The following is a 12,757-nucleotide window of genomic DNA, read 5'->3' as shown; positions in this document are numbered from 1 at the left end:
TTAATTTAAAATTTTTAACATAGTTAACATAGCAAACTCATCTTTAAAATCTCTCCTTGAACTACTTCTGTTGTGGCGCTCTGCAGCTTATGCTTATCTGACACTGATTAGGTGAACATGGACTTCTGTTTCTACTTCTCCTTTCTGCTTTTCCTACCTGTTGTTTTTTGTTGTCACCTCATCTTCCCAACCCTCACAGCAGGTTAGTTTGGAGCAAGGTAGGGCTGTGAAGCTGTTTGACTGTCCGTGCAGTCACTGCACCACGAAGAAAATTCTCCTAACTTAGGAAGTCTTCACTATGGGCAGGGCTGGGGACTATTTGGTCTCATTACCATCATCTCCAGGAAGGCTAAGAGACATTTGTTGAATCAGTGTAATAGCCCTGACCTCCATTTGCCCTTTGTCTTTCCAGCTGTAGAGACCCACCCTGATCTCTCATTAACCACATAAAAATAAAAACACCGTTTTGTTTTCCCACCTCCAGGCAGCTGCAGAACCGACCAGCTGTAAGCAAATCTCTTGTCCCTGGAGTCCTAACGCTTGGGAAACCCTCTAAGTGGTCTTGGTTTGCTATCTGTGAAAAGCAGCATTTTCCCCCATACTCAGTGCCTTTCAGCTCACTTAATCTGGGATCAACAATGGGGGGAGATGATATGGGCTGAACTCATGGCAAAGGAATGTAAGGGAGAGAATGGCAGTGGCAAAGGAACAAAACAGATACTAGATTATTTCATTCCTCCGCTTCGTAATTCATTAATTTAAATGAAGACCAGCATTAGTTACCCTCCCTCTTCTGAATCCCTGTGTTTCTCTTTCTTTACTGTGCCAGCCTATGAGGCTTGGGCTCCTCAGGAGGCTTTTCTTGGCTCTCTCAGCTCTACAAGCTATTGACACTGACTCAGCCCTAGAGCTGTTAGCCAAATAACATAGTTAGCAAAGGCTGGCCTCCTTAACTAACTTGGCCAGGGACATCTCGCGTGCAGAAAAGATTTGGGATTTATGTATGGGTCCAGCTCTACCAGGAGGATCAGGCACATGGTATCCAACATTTTTTGCGTGCTCTCTAAGCCCTGCCAAACTTCTGGAGACTTTCCCATTGCAGTTCTGCACCCATAGTGTTTCCTAGAGGAAGACATGGAGCTGACCAGAACATGAAGAATAATATTCTCCCAGGTCACAGCCACATTGCCTGCAGGCAACCTCATGGAGAAAGGGGGAGAGGGACTGCGAATCAGTCATTGCCATTTACCTCAGAGCTGCATCCCCACTGACAGGCGTGGCCTTATTTCCATTATTTTCTTGGCAGTTTGGAGGTTCATGATCAGATATGATTGCTGGCCAGACCACGCACAGGTGCAGCTTGCTCAGAGGGCCAGCACCAGGAGTTCTGCAGTGCTGCTTCTGATGAGGCTGAGTCCCCATCAGCCACCGCACATGCAAGGACGTGCCCTTAAAATCACAACTTTGTAAACATTTTTGAGGAACACAGATTGCTAATAGAGACTTTAAGGTAATCTAAATCATAGGTGAGGATGAAAACTCTGTGAAGCTATTATAGGTTCAAAGAAAGATTTATTTTGGCCATATCTGTAATCCAGGTGTTGATTAAAAGAAGAAAATTTTTGGTGACTAATTTCTACAGGGTCTGAAATATAACAGGTTATTAAATACACAACCTAACACCTGCAGTATCTGACAGAGACATTGTTCTCCCTGAGCATTTGGTAACAGAGTATGTTGGATGATTAAATGGCTAATAAAGCCAGAGTCTTTACTAAATAGATGGATACCAGCAATATTGCAAAGGTAATTATAGATTTCTATAAAAAAATTCTTGACTCAAAATATTTATTCTTGGACTGAAGTGAATATGCTGGTCTCAGTTAAAGAGAAACTATTTTAGCTGCTATTAAAAGGTTTCCAATTTGTTTTATTGTAGTGGCTTTCAATTACAACCAGTTTCAAGGGGTATTTTCTCAGACTGAATATTTCTTTTTTCAAGGTAAGTTCTCAGCAGCTGTCACATGAAACCATTTCTTAAATTAATCATGATCTTATGTTTCTTTGGCAGCATAGGGATCTGCATCTTTAGGTTGTTAATTTCCTTTGCTCCTTCACAGATATTGGACAGTTCTGATATCTGCATCTCTCTACAGTTGCAGAGTGGTAAGAAAAGGTCAAAGAAACAGAAACAGGGTTAGGGACACTTGTAAAGAAAAACTACAGAGAGTCCTGCATGCACAAAATTATTAATTTGGTTCCTTTTTGTTATTTCAGCTTGTCTTTTTTTTCTGCTGATCTTTTAGATACTTTGCATCTTCTCTTTGAAGGCCATTAGTAAACCGGGATATTTTTCTATATCTTGCATAAACAGCTATGTTAGCTAATTCCCAGACTGCAGAAAATGAAGTTCTTTACATCAGTTAATTATCCCATTATCAGAGAGGAACATGCAGCAGAGCTTGTATTTACGCTGAAGCTAGTTTATCTCTACCTATGATTACTTTTGCCTGGTTTATAAAAATGTAATAGATATTCATTTCCATTTAGTCGAGCCAACAAACATCATACAGCATTGCCCATGTTTGCTTTGCTTTGCATTTCTTGATATCGTCACCTATGTCTGCTTTACCAACCCCATCCCCTGCCTTAACACACTCTTTTTCCTCTTTGAAACCCTCTCTTGAGGACTCATTCCTATTGTAAAAACTGAGAAATTAGAGGGCAATGGCTCAACTCCAGAGCAATTAAAGATATTTAGAATATATACAAAGAAAACATGTTATTGCATTCCTCTCCTTCATTTTGGGTAGCACTGCATTTCTTAGACAAAGCATTTCCAAGAAGCAGAGGGTTTCTGGGAATATGGGTATGGCACAGGGGCCGGAGGAGGAGTGATGGAGACCAGCAGGTTCCCCTGCAGATGTGGCTGCCTCCACCACCTGCAGCTTCAGCATCACTCTCCGTGAGGTAAAGGATGGCCCATGCTCACCCCACCCATAAAACACAGAGTGGAGATGGCTGTGACTGCAGCTGCATGGGCAAATTAACCTGTGCTGACATTGATAGGAAACAGCCTCACAGATCTACATAAAACACAAGTAAAGAACGAGTACCAGACACTGAGCTGCAGCCCTCCAGGAAGATCATGCCATGGGTCAGAGAGAACTGCTGGTGTACTCAATCATGCTGCAAAACTAGTCATACCAAAACCACGAGCAGGGCTGTCGCTTAGTTGTCCTTTATTCAGAGGAAGATGAGTCTCACAAGCTAACTGCAAATAAAGGATTTCAGCAGCCTGCACGTGGGATCCCTGCACAGTCAGAAGGGCTTGTTGCACCATGGATGCAAGCACTGAGTGCATTCCAGATAACCAACACCTGCAGAGCTTATGGCACACCTGTGCAACTACTTGAGTGTGCAGGATCCAGGAGGTTTTGAGGGCTACTACAATGCATATTACACTACTCATTCTTCTGCATCTAAATATGGTTGCCAGGTAGGATGAGAGTTAGGTCCAAGCCAGAAATTTGTAACAAAATCTGAATTTATATGACAGACTTCAAGGAGCCTTGTATTATCCAGGTTTTGTTTGTTTTTTGTTGTTGTTGGTTGGTGGTTTTTTTTGACTTGTGACATTTTTTTGTAAACTACCAGCTGTCAAAAAAAGATCCTCGCTGCTAAACGTTTGCTTAGGTTTTCGAGGCTCTTACACTTCATTCTGTGGTTGGATCCAGGATTTTGGTTTGTTCCCATTTCCAGTGAAGTTTGAGTGTAATAAAGGGTATTTTAACCTCTTTTTACTGCACTGACCATCAGCTAGCTAGATCTTTTATTTCTACTGTCAGTGACAATAAGAAATCAGTGACAAGGATGACTACTGTGGTTATAACTGCAGTGTTATTTATAAACAGCTAGATGCAGAAAAAATGCAATTTAAATTTCATTGTAAGCAATATTCAGGCCTGGAGCTCCCTAATGCACAATTCATAGCTGCTTAAATTGTAGTCATTACTCTCATACTGCAATACTGTTTGTCATGATAAAGGGAAATTACTTTTCTGTCAATTACTCCTGCAAGATTAGTTAATTTACATTTGCAAAGGGAATGAGCAGCATCTCAATTCCATGGAGATGTTTCTAATAAGTATTTGGCACTTTAAGGTTTTGGGGAAAAAGTAAATGGAAGTTGACTTCAAAATTTTAAAAGGGACAGTACATACATCCCAAGGTCTTTGTATCCCAATGAGGAGCAGCAATGAAGAGCAGATATATCACTTACAACCTGCTCACTTCAGTGTTGCAGAAAGTTGTATTGAGGACCTGGAAGGGGCACGCTCCTATCTGCTTCACTACTGGGCAGTCAAACTGGCAGCATCTGAAGTCACTGCCCTTACTACATGTGAGTTGTGAGTGCAAATAATCTGTATAAAAAATCCTACCCTTCAGCATTCCCTTCTGCTAACATCAGTATGTTTGTGTAATCCATGTTGGGATGGAGATAGCAAGAGACAAAAACATGAGGAGGAATGTTATTTTTACTTACTTGCTTGGAAATTCTGGGTGAGTTTTACCACACCTGACTTGGATGCCCACCTGAGGCTTCACAGATCCTGATCGGACCAGCGTAATTTAAGGTGTTGAAGTTTGGTGCCTTAGTTCCTCAGAGGGACAATGGAGCAGCTGAGCACAGCGGTACCCGAGGGACAATGTGCTGCTTTTCCACCAAGACTGAGAATCTGCTTCAGGAGGAGTGCTGCAGCATCCCTTTGGAGCAATCTCACTAAATCCAGGGGTGGTGTGGGGGGAGCAGCAGCTGTGCTGGCTGCCGGGGGGGAGGGCACTTGCAGACGTGGCAGGACACAGTTCTGTCACTCCCCAGCCTGCAGGGATTCACACCCACATATTCCCGACAAACAGAGGAAAATTTTCTCTTCCCTTGGGGGATATTGTGGAAAACAGAATGTCCAAGTGAGGCCTCAGATTTAGCACCAGAATGAGCAGGGTTATAACCTCCCTCTGCCCTGCAGCCAGGCAGGGATGCTTAAAGCACCTTGAAGCCAAGGTCATGCATAATATTTTGAGTCGAGAAGAACCTGTGGAGTGCAGGCACACCATGTAGGTGGACTACCATGGAACTTAACCTCTAGATATTATTGCAATTAAAATGATGAAATACAAACAGCGTAGGCATCCTCAACACTGATGCTTGTGTTCAGGCACGTCAGACTAAGCTGATACTGACATCCTAATCCTATATTCTCATCACAGCTCTCATGGCATTTTGCAATGTTTTATATTTTGACCTCCACCAAATTCCAGCAAAATATAGTCACAATCCTCCTTCCTGATATTGCTTTCTTGATACAACAAGGGGTAGACTGTCCTTATCTTTCCTTCCCAGCCTGAGCTGCATGCGGTTGCTGTTGCTGTGCTTTGGTGCAGAACGCTTCCAAGGCAGAAACTACACAGCAGGGAGCTCTCTGAAGAATTTACAAAGTATTTGAGGGCACCTTAATTAAATGTTATTTCTGCTCCCATTTGGTCTAGTGGATTCGCCACACTGATCAACCCCAAACTGGACATTGCTCAAGACACCCATTAAAAACTTCACGAAGTGGTTAAAAGTCATGAATGTTTATGCTGTCTTTAATTATTTTCCATTTCAGTTGCCTAGATTTTCTTTTGAGATGCATTTTCTTGGTTAACATCAAGGCTAGAATCCTACCTTGCACATTTGTTTCCAAGAATCAGTGTTTTAATTAAGTGGGCCTAAATTCTGCTAGTTAATAAAGATAGGTATGAAGACACGAAGGTAGGTGTAAAGATATAAAGGTATAAAGATATGTATCAAGGTTTAAAGTATAGATTGGAATTTTTAAAGTTTTGGCTTGAGACAATGACATACAATATCCAAAATGTTTTTCATACTTTTTTTTTCTTTGGCCAAACTCTGAAATGTTTGAGTCAGTCCCCACTTGCTTACTCACAATTTAGATCTTTAGATGCCCCCTGTTTATAATACGCTTAATTCCTCCATGTGTTTTATCAAAAGGAAAGGGCTCTTAGTACTTTATTCATAGAGGGACAGAGATACATTACACCATAGTAGCTGCTGGTTCTGTAAACGGCTGGAAAAGGTGGGTTTTCTTTGTGATAGCCAGAGACGCCATTCACACTGCTGTAATTTCGACACATAACAAAGTGCCTGGGTTTTAAATGTTGAAAAATCCAGTTGTGGTTGTAAAGTTTTGGGGATCAACTGCATTTGGGATCCCTCTAATTATTCTGGACAGAGCTGGAGAGCTCGTGGTCTGGGTTGCTCAGCAATGCACGTCTCTCCTGCCCCATACATCCTCCTTACAACCGTGTGAACCCAAATGATGCTCCCGCCTTTGCAACATCGATACAACCTTTCTTTCTGACAACCCACAACCAGCAATTTAATGAAGGTAATTTAATTTGTCTTCAAAACAATGTATTATGCATTAATTAAGGTAACTTAATTTGTCTTCAAAACAGAATATTATTCACTCTCCCTAAGGCATGAAACACAGTGGGTAAAAACAACATCAGAGGTACATGACTCTTACTCATACACTCATCTTTCCCCTTGCCAGCTTTTGTGCTTTCTCATTTTCAGCTTCAAGAAGCATTTGCGTAGTATTAGCACGAGTCTGTTTTACAGTGCTTTCCCCTGCTCTGTAACTCCCTTCCTTTCACACATTGCTTCTAGACAGCTTCTCTCAGGTGACTCAAAGGCCCCGGTTTCACAAAGATTTTGTGAGATTATAGGGTGGTGATATTTCTCAGGCCTGAAAAAACAGTGGTATTAGCAGTGTTGCAGCCAAGATGTTCTCTCTTATGCCCACAAATCTCCTTAAATATGTGGGCTCTTTTGTACATGCTAAACCACTGCTTCTCTTCTTCTGCTCAATCCTTTTCATAACCGTTATTGAATAACTGCATGACAAATATCCCCATCTCACAAATGCATATGTAGAAGCAGAATATTCATTTAAAAAATAAAAATATCAGGCAGATTTTTCTGCTTTCCTACCAGAGCTACTTATTCCAAAACAACGGTCTGTGATATATTCTTGTCAGCAACAGCAGATGCAATGAAATGATAAATATTTATAAAAGGTAAGATTTTATAAAACTTTAAAGTTTTAATAAAACATTCTAAATCTTTATAAAACTTTTGTAATTAGGTTGCATACATCATATGAATATTTTGTGTTACAGACAGAATTTTGTAAGTTATTTTGGACTACAGGAGTGCTATTGTTGAGAACATGCCCACATAGCACAAAAATATCTGAGTAATGATAAAAAGTACTTCAAAAGGAACTATTTTAGCTGCAGTTCAGCTGAGCCTTAGCTTCATCTAATCCCCACTTCAGTGGTAGATATGAACACACTTCATTCTAGGAACTTGTGAAGCACCAGAGAAGAACAGGCACCCGCCTGCCTGTTGGCTTCAATGGTGTTTTTTTCTTGGTGATACTGAAAGTTTAGAGACTTGAGTGTCCCTGCAAGTCCACACAGCAGGTGGCACTTGTAATGAACTCCTTAAAATCTGAACATACTACATTTTTGTTTCCCGCTCAGAGTAACCAGGAAACCAGCCTCACCCCAGACCCTATGCTAGTCCTCCCCTTAAGATCCTCTTGTAGCTTTGGCATTTCCAGTTAGCAGTGATGAATTGTTACTGGTAAAAATATATAACAGAATTCAGTTCTTTAGCTGCAGCAAAAGAGCTATAAATCACCTGTTTCTGACCAGGAATAGCAGTAGGAGCTTGCTCTTCCATCTGAAACATAGTCAACTTAATGCCTTTGGGATGGATTTCAGGAGACAGGACAGAGTCTGCAGATAGTGACACAAAACCTCTCCTCTCTTCAGGGTGGCAGCTCCGGACTATCCTAGCATGCAGAACAGGGAAATCAAAGCGGTTGTAAGGAAGCCCCACCTATAGTAAAAAATAATCCTATTAGTCTCTCGACGACAAAGACCTGGGAGTTATTTTGCTGGGTAGGTGGCCATGGGAACAGCGTGGTTATCATCACAAAACAGAGGCGGAAACAGAACTTTCTCTAGGAATGGGGAAGCAGCTTCCAAGAGGTCCCAGAGTATAACTGATAGCAGCACTTCCACAGCAAGAAGCCAAACTTCCTAAACTAACATCGCCAGCAAAGAACAACATAAACCTAAAAGTTATCAAGGAAAACTTAAAATCTTTCTGAACAGGAGAAAAGAAAATAGAGTAACACCTATGCTTTATTGCTTGAGGTGTATGTCAAAGGGTTACACAAGTTATGATGGTAAGTAGTTTGATTTAGCACCTTTCTGCAAAACCATGCATAATCTGAAAAGACATAACTGAAGCTGGTGGAATAGAAGTGAAATTGTGCCATTTAATCTTTTCTTTCGGAAGAAGCTGCAGGTGAGACCACAACTGGAAGCCGTCAGGACCACAGCCATCCTTCTGCTAGCAACATGCACAAGCGCAGCAGCTCTTTGCTTAAGTCCTCGCCCAGCCTGGCAGGGATGCCAGCCGCATGTATGGAGCCACATTCCAACTCTGGTCACACTGGAACAAATCCAGAGTCATGTCATTGACTTCAATTAAGTTATTCTTTATTCACACTTGCCTAGCTGAGAATCTGGCCCATTATGTCGACGTAGCAATACCTAATAGAGAAAAGACTGCCAAATTAAGGCAACAAGAAGAACCAGATTATGCTATAGAATCATACAATCATTTCAGTTGGAAGAGACCTTCAGCATGTCACATAAGGGGGCATTTTACATTATTTTACATTATACAAGGATTACAGAGGCCCTTTAGTTGAAGGACTTTATCAGCATCTAAAAGACAGGCCGCTGAAAAGCATTGTTGTATGTGCCCATGTCTTTATTTTTTTTTACCTTCATTTGCTATTTGAGAAAATGGAAAGAAAATTCATTGATACAAGTTTGATTTTAACATTTTTGAAATTAAAATACTGCACAGAACACTAATTTATTGTACATTTATTAGCAGTTTGGGTTAAGACATGGTCCATTTATTATTTCCTCCACAGCAGGTAAGAAGGCCTTTCTGGCTGAAATATTTCGAGTTTAATTATTTTCTCTGTGGCAGCATTTTTCTGTCAATGACAAATTCACCTTTGTGAAAAATGTTGTGTTTTGCTCTACTGGACAAATCTCTGGTTTTGCTCTACTGGACAGTAGCTGTAGCGACCAACAAAAGACAGAGAAAAGGAATGAAAGTAAGGGAAATTTATCATCACTGTATTATTTCCAGTAAGCTCAGATTCACTCAGGCCATGGCTTGATGATGCCGTAAATCTGACTTCAGAGATCCCAGTGCTGTAACAAAAGCACTGTAACCAATGATGTAAGAGTACCAAAATGGTATAGATTTACTCTAGCAGTTAATTTGTTAAAGAAATATTGACATGTACTTTGTATCAGGCAATGGGCTGAACTGTCTCCTTACCAGCTGTATGAAGTTGGTGTACATCCCATGGTATGTGCTCTGACTAATTCAGCAGAAATGCACTTGTATGCCCACACCTTGCCTGGATGCTCTTTGTGCTGCTGCATGATCTGGAGGTGCCCAGATGGAGAACGAGTGCTGGAGGGGATTTGGAATGGGATTTCTGCCATATCTAGTTAGCAGTAACATGCCACTAATCTTTCTTTTCATTTCACTTTTGTATTTCACCTGGGTCCACCAGAATATAAAAGTATAAAATGATGCAATGCACTCGCCAAGGCGCAGAAGCATGAAGTTTCTTGCTTTCTAAGGAAAATATATGTTAAATTGGGAAGGATGTTGGATTGGTTTGGGTAGCTAGAGTGAGATGTGGAACAATCCAGACAGGATTTGAAAGTTTTTTGTTTTGTTTTGTTTTTAAAGCAGTATCTCAGCTTTTACTAACATCTAAGTGAATCAAGAAAAGTTCCAATACACAGCTCTTTTTACCTAAGATTGTACATAAAATAACATCCCAGGACGAGTGAGCTCATCCTAGACCATTCTGGACAGTTCCCAAAGGAAAGTGAAAATATCACAAGCCCGGAGTCACAAACTGGCTCAGGTTTGGACTCCCTCCTAGGGGTATCAGCCCCTAGAGCTCTCCCAAAGAAACCATCTCACTATTCCTATTCAAACACATGCAAGAAAGAGCAGGTTATTAATGCTTCAGCTACAAGAATGATCCTCCTGTGTACTAGTAAGTGCTATGTATCTGATAAATCATTTCTACAAATCTGCATCATAGTGGACAACTTTATCTTAAACTAATTTCCTGCAATCATCATTAATTGGCCAGCTTGATAACACCTGGTACCAACAGATTTTTCATCTAGCGAGCACAGTGCCACATGATGGTAACAGCAGGTTTTAACCTAATGCCTCTCCCTCCATACACAAGCAAACATCAAATGATGTCCATGACAAAGACACACAGACCAGCCTGACATTTGCTGGTAACTCCCAGGAGATTCTCCCTCAGCACAACGAGTCCTGGAAAAGATAATTTGAAACCATCTCCAGATAGACTAAGTGCATTCACTGAAAAGAGCATCCTTCTCCTCCTCAGTAGACATTTATTAGTCCAACAGAAAGGCAGCTAACTCTTTGTGAAGTTTTCCAAAGCAAGAATTATTTAATCTTAGAAGAATTAGCAGCAGCATGCTTGATAATGAAAAGTTATTATGCAGTTATATATACTTCATGCAAAGTTGCACACACACACACACACAAAAGTAAAAAAAATTTAAAAAGTAGGTGTTTAAAACTGATGTTTAAATTCCACTCACAGTTTTGAAGTCTACAGATAAAACTTCTTAGTTCGTAGCTGTAGCTCCAAGATAATGCAGTCCATCAGATATCCTGGTTTTGTTTTCTTGCATAAAAATATCATCTGTCACAGGCAGAGGAGCTGACTTGAAGGACCAGCCCCTTCTGCGGAGCACACCAATCGCAGACCCTGCAGCACATGTGGAAAGCTGCTCGCCCGCTGCCCGTCTGGGGCAGCAGATGCTGTGTGGGACCCGGGTGTCAGTGGAACCCGGGCTGGGGGGACCCCAGCCAGGACTGCCCGTCCCCCAGCCCAGCTGTGGGGGGTGAAATGGGGGGGACCACGACCTTGGCAGAGCCTTTTGCAGACCACCTCAGTGCAAAGGCAGAACCTGAGAAGAAGAACTGTGCCTTGCTCCTTTTGGTTTTGTTCTTTACTGATTTAATTAAAATAATCTAATTTACCATTGTGTTATACGCTTCCTCACTTCTTCTCCTAGTTGTTACTCTAGCCCTGCTTATGGCTTTTTATTCCAAACATAATTCCTGCAAAACCATGCCTGTGGAAAAGTCCTGGGCAGTGCCAGCCCCTTGTACTAGAAGAGCTGGTAGTGCTCTGGACTCCGTGGGTCGGCCTCACCTGGGTTTGTGCCCCTTTTCCCAAACACTCACCCTCTCCCCTGGCTGCACAGCTGGCTGCTCGCAGGCTCCCTGCTCCTCCTCTGCCCAAGCTCCCTGCGCACAGGTTTGCTCTGAGCCTGTCAGTCAGATAAGTCATTTTCTTCTTGCATCTGTTTAACCCTGTCAAACTGCTTAGAAACTGTAGTTAGAGACACACACCCACAGCTGCCCAGCCCGCTGCCCGCTCAGCCCTCGCACAGAACCGGGGGTGAGAACAATATGTGTACATTAATGTGGGTTGAAAGTGCAGCACTAACACAGGCACAAAGTAAAAAATCAGACCATACACAGGTGAGTGTGATGAACTAACATCTGTAGGTTTGTTTTCAGCCCTGGAAGTGTACTCACAAGTCACAACATGCTGGGAAAGGAAACCAGTAAACACACCAGTGCAAAAGCTGTGCCTTTTCCAGCTGAAGTACGAGACCTAAAGGCCTTGCCATCTCACACCTCTCATAACCTCAGTGCTAGTTTATTAATGCAGAGTACTAGCTTCAGTTGATCAAATAGCCTTAATTTGCAGGCAGGGTGCAGGTTAGAGCAGACTGTAACAAAAAATGCTAGCTTCAGTCTGTGAATAACTTGCTGGTTTAATTAAATTAATTTTGCTTCTGAATTACAGCTTAGTAGATTAGTAAGTCACTAGAGGATCATTTTACAATGCTTCTCCTATGGCAGATATAATCAGGCTGGTTAAAGACTTTGACAAAGCTCCTTTTACCACCCCCAGAACCCACCGGTTTCTCAGAAGAAAAATTCTCACAGAAAGACACTGGGATGGGACGGACTTCTGTCAGTGAAATAATTTCCCGCCAGTTTCAGGGTGGAATTTCCCATTTCCAGAGGCCGAGGCCAGTACGCCCCGAGCAGGAAATAACTCTCTGTTAGTAAGAGCCAAGAGCCGTAGTGGAAGTAATTTCTTTTATCAGCCGCCGGTGGGCGGGGAGGAGCATGAGGGACTGTCTTGGGCTGTGTAAGGTCTTTTTCAGAGCTACAACAAGGAGCAAACTTGTTCCCAGTTCCCAGCTGGGAACATTTTGTTCAGAGGTTTCTGAGCTGGGAGTGGCCAGGACAAGGCTGGCCGGAGGTTTTCCTGCCTTATCCTGATCCTGATCCCGTGTCTGGGGGTGGCCAGGAGCTTGGAGCTGGGTCATTCTGCACGGCTCTCCCTGGGGCTGTGCCCTGCAGCGTGGAAGGACAAAGCTTCACCCACTTTTTCTGCTGAAGAAGATGCACCATCCAACAGCACTTCGGAGGGCG

General features: G+C 42.2%; 1 protein-coding gene across 1 annotated transcript in view; it reads right to left on the bottom strand.

The window, feature by feature from the left end:
* STARD13 (StAR related lipid transfer domain containing 13) overlaps window positions 1-12,342 on the bottom strand; it is a gene marked incomplete at its 5' end in the record, with an annotated part of 310,017 nt that extends 297,675 nt beyond the window's left edge. Inside the window, 2 exons of the mRNA XM_082046428.1 lie at window positions 7,775-7,975; window positions 12,235-12,342. The remainder of the gene's footprint in view (window positions 1-7,774; window positions 7,976-12,234) is intronic.
* Window positions 12,343-12,757: the final 415 nt, after the last annotated feature.

This window comes from Streptopelia decaocto (genome assembly GCF_964273445.1).
Source record: "Streptopelia decaocto genome assembly, chromosome: 1".
NCBI lineage: Eukaryota > Metazoa > Chordata > Aves > Columbiformes > Columbidae > Streptopelia > Streptopelia decaocto.
This window is presented reverse-complemented; position numbering and strand designations above follow the sequence as displayed.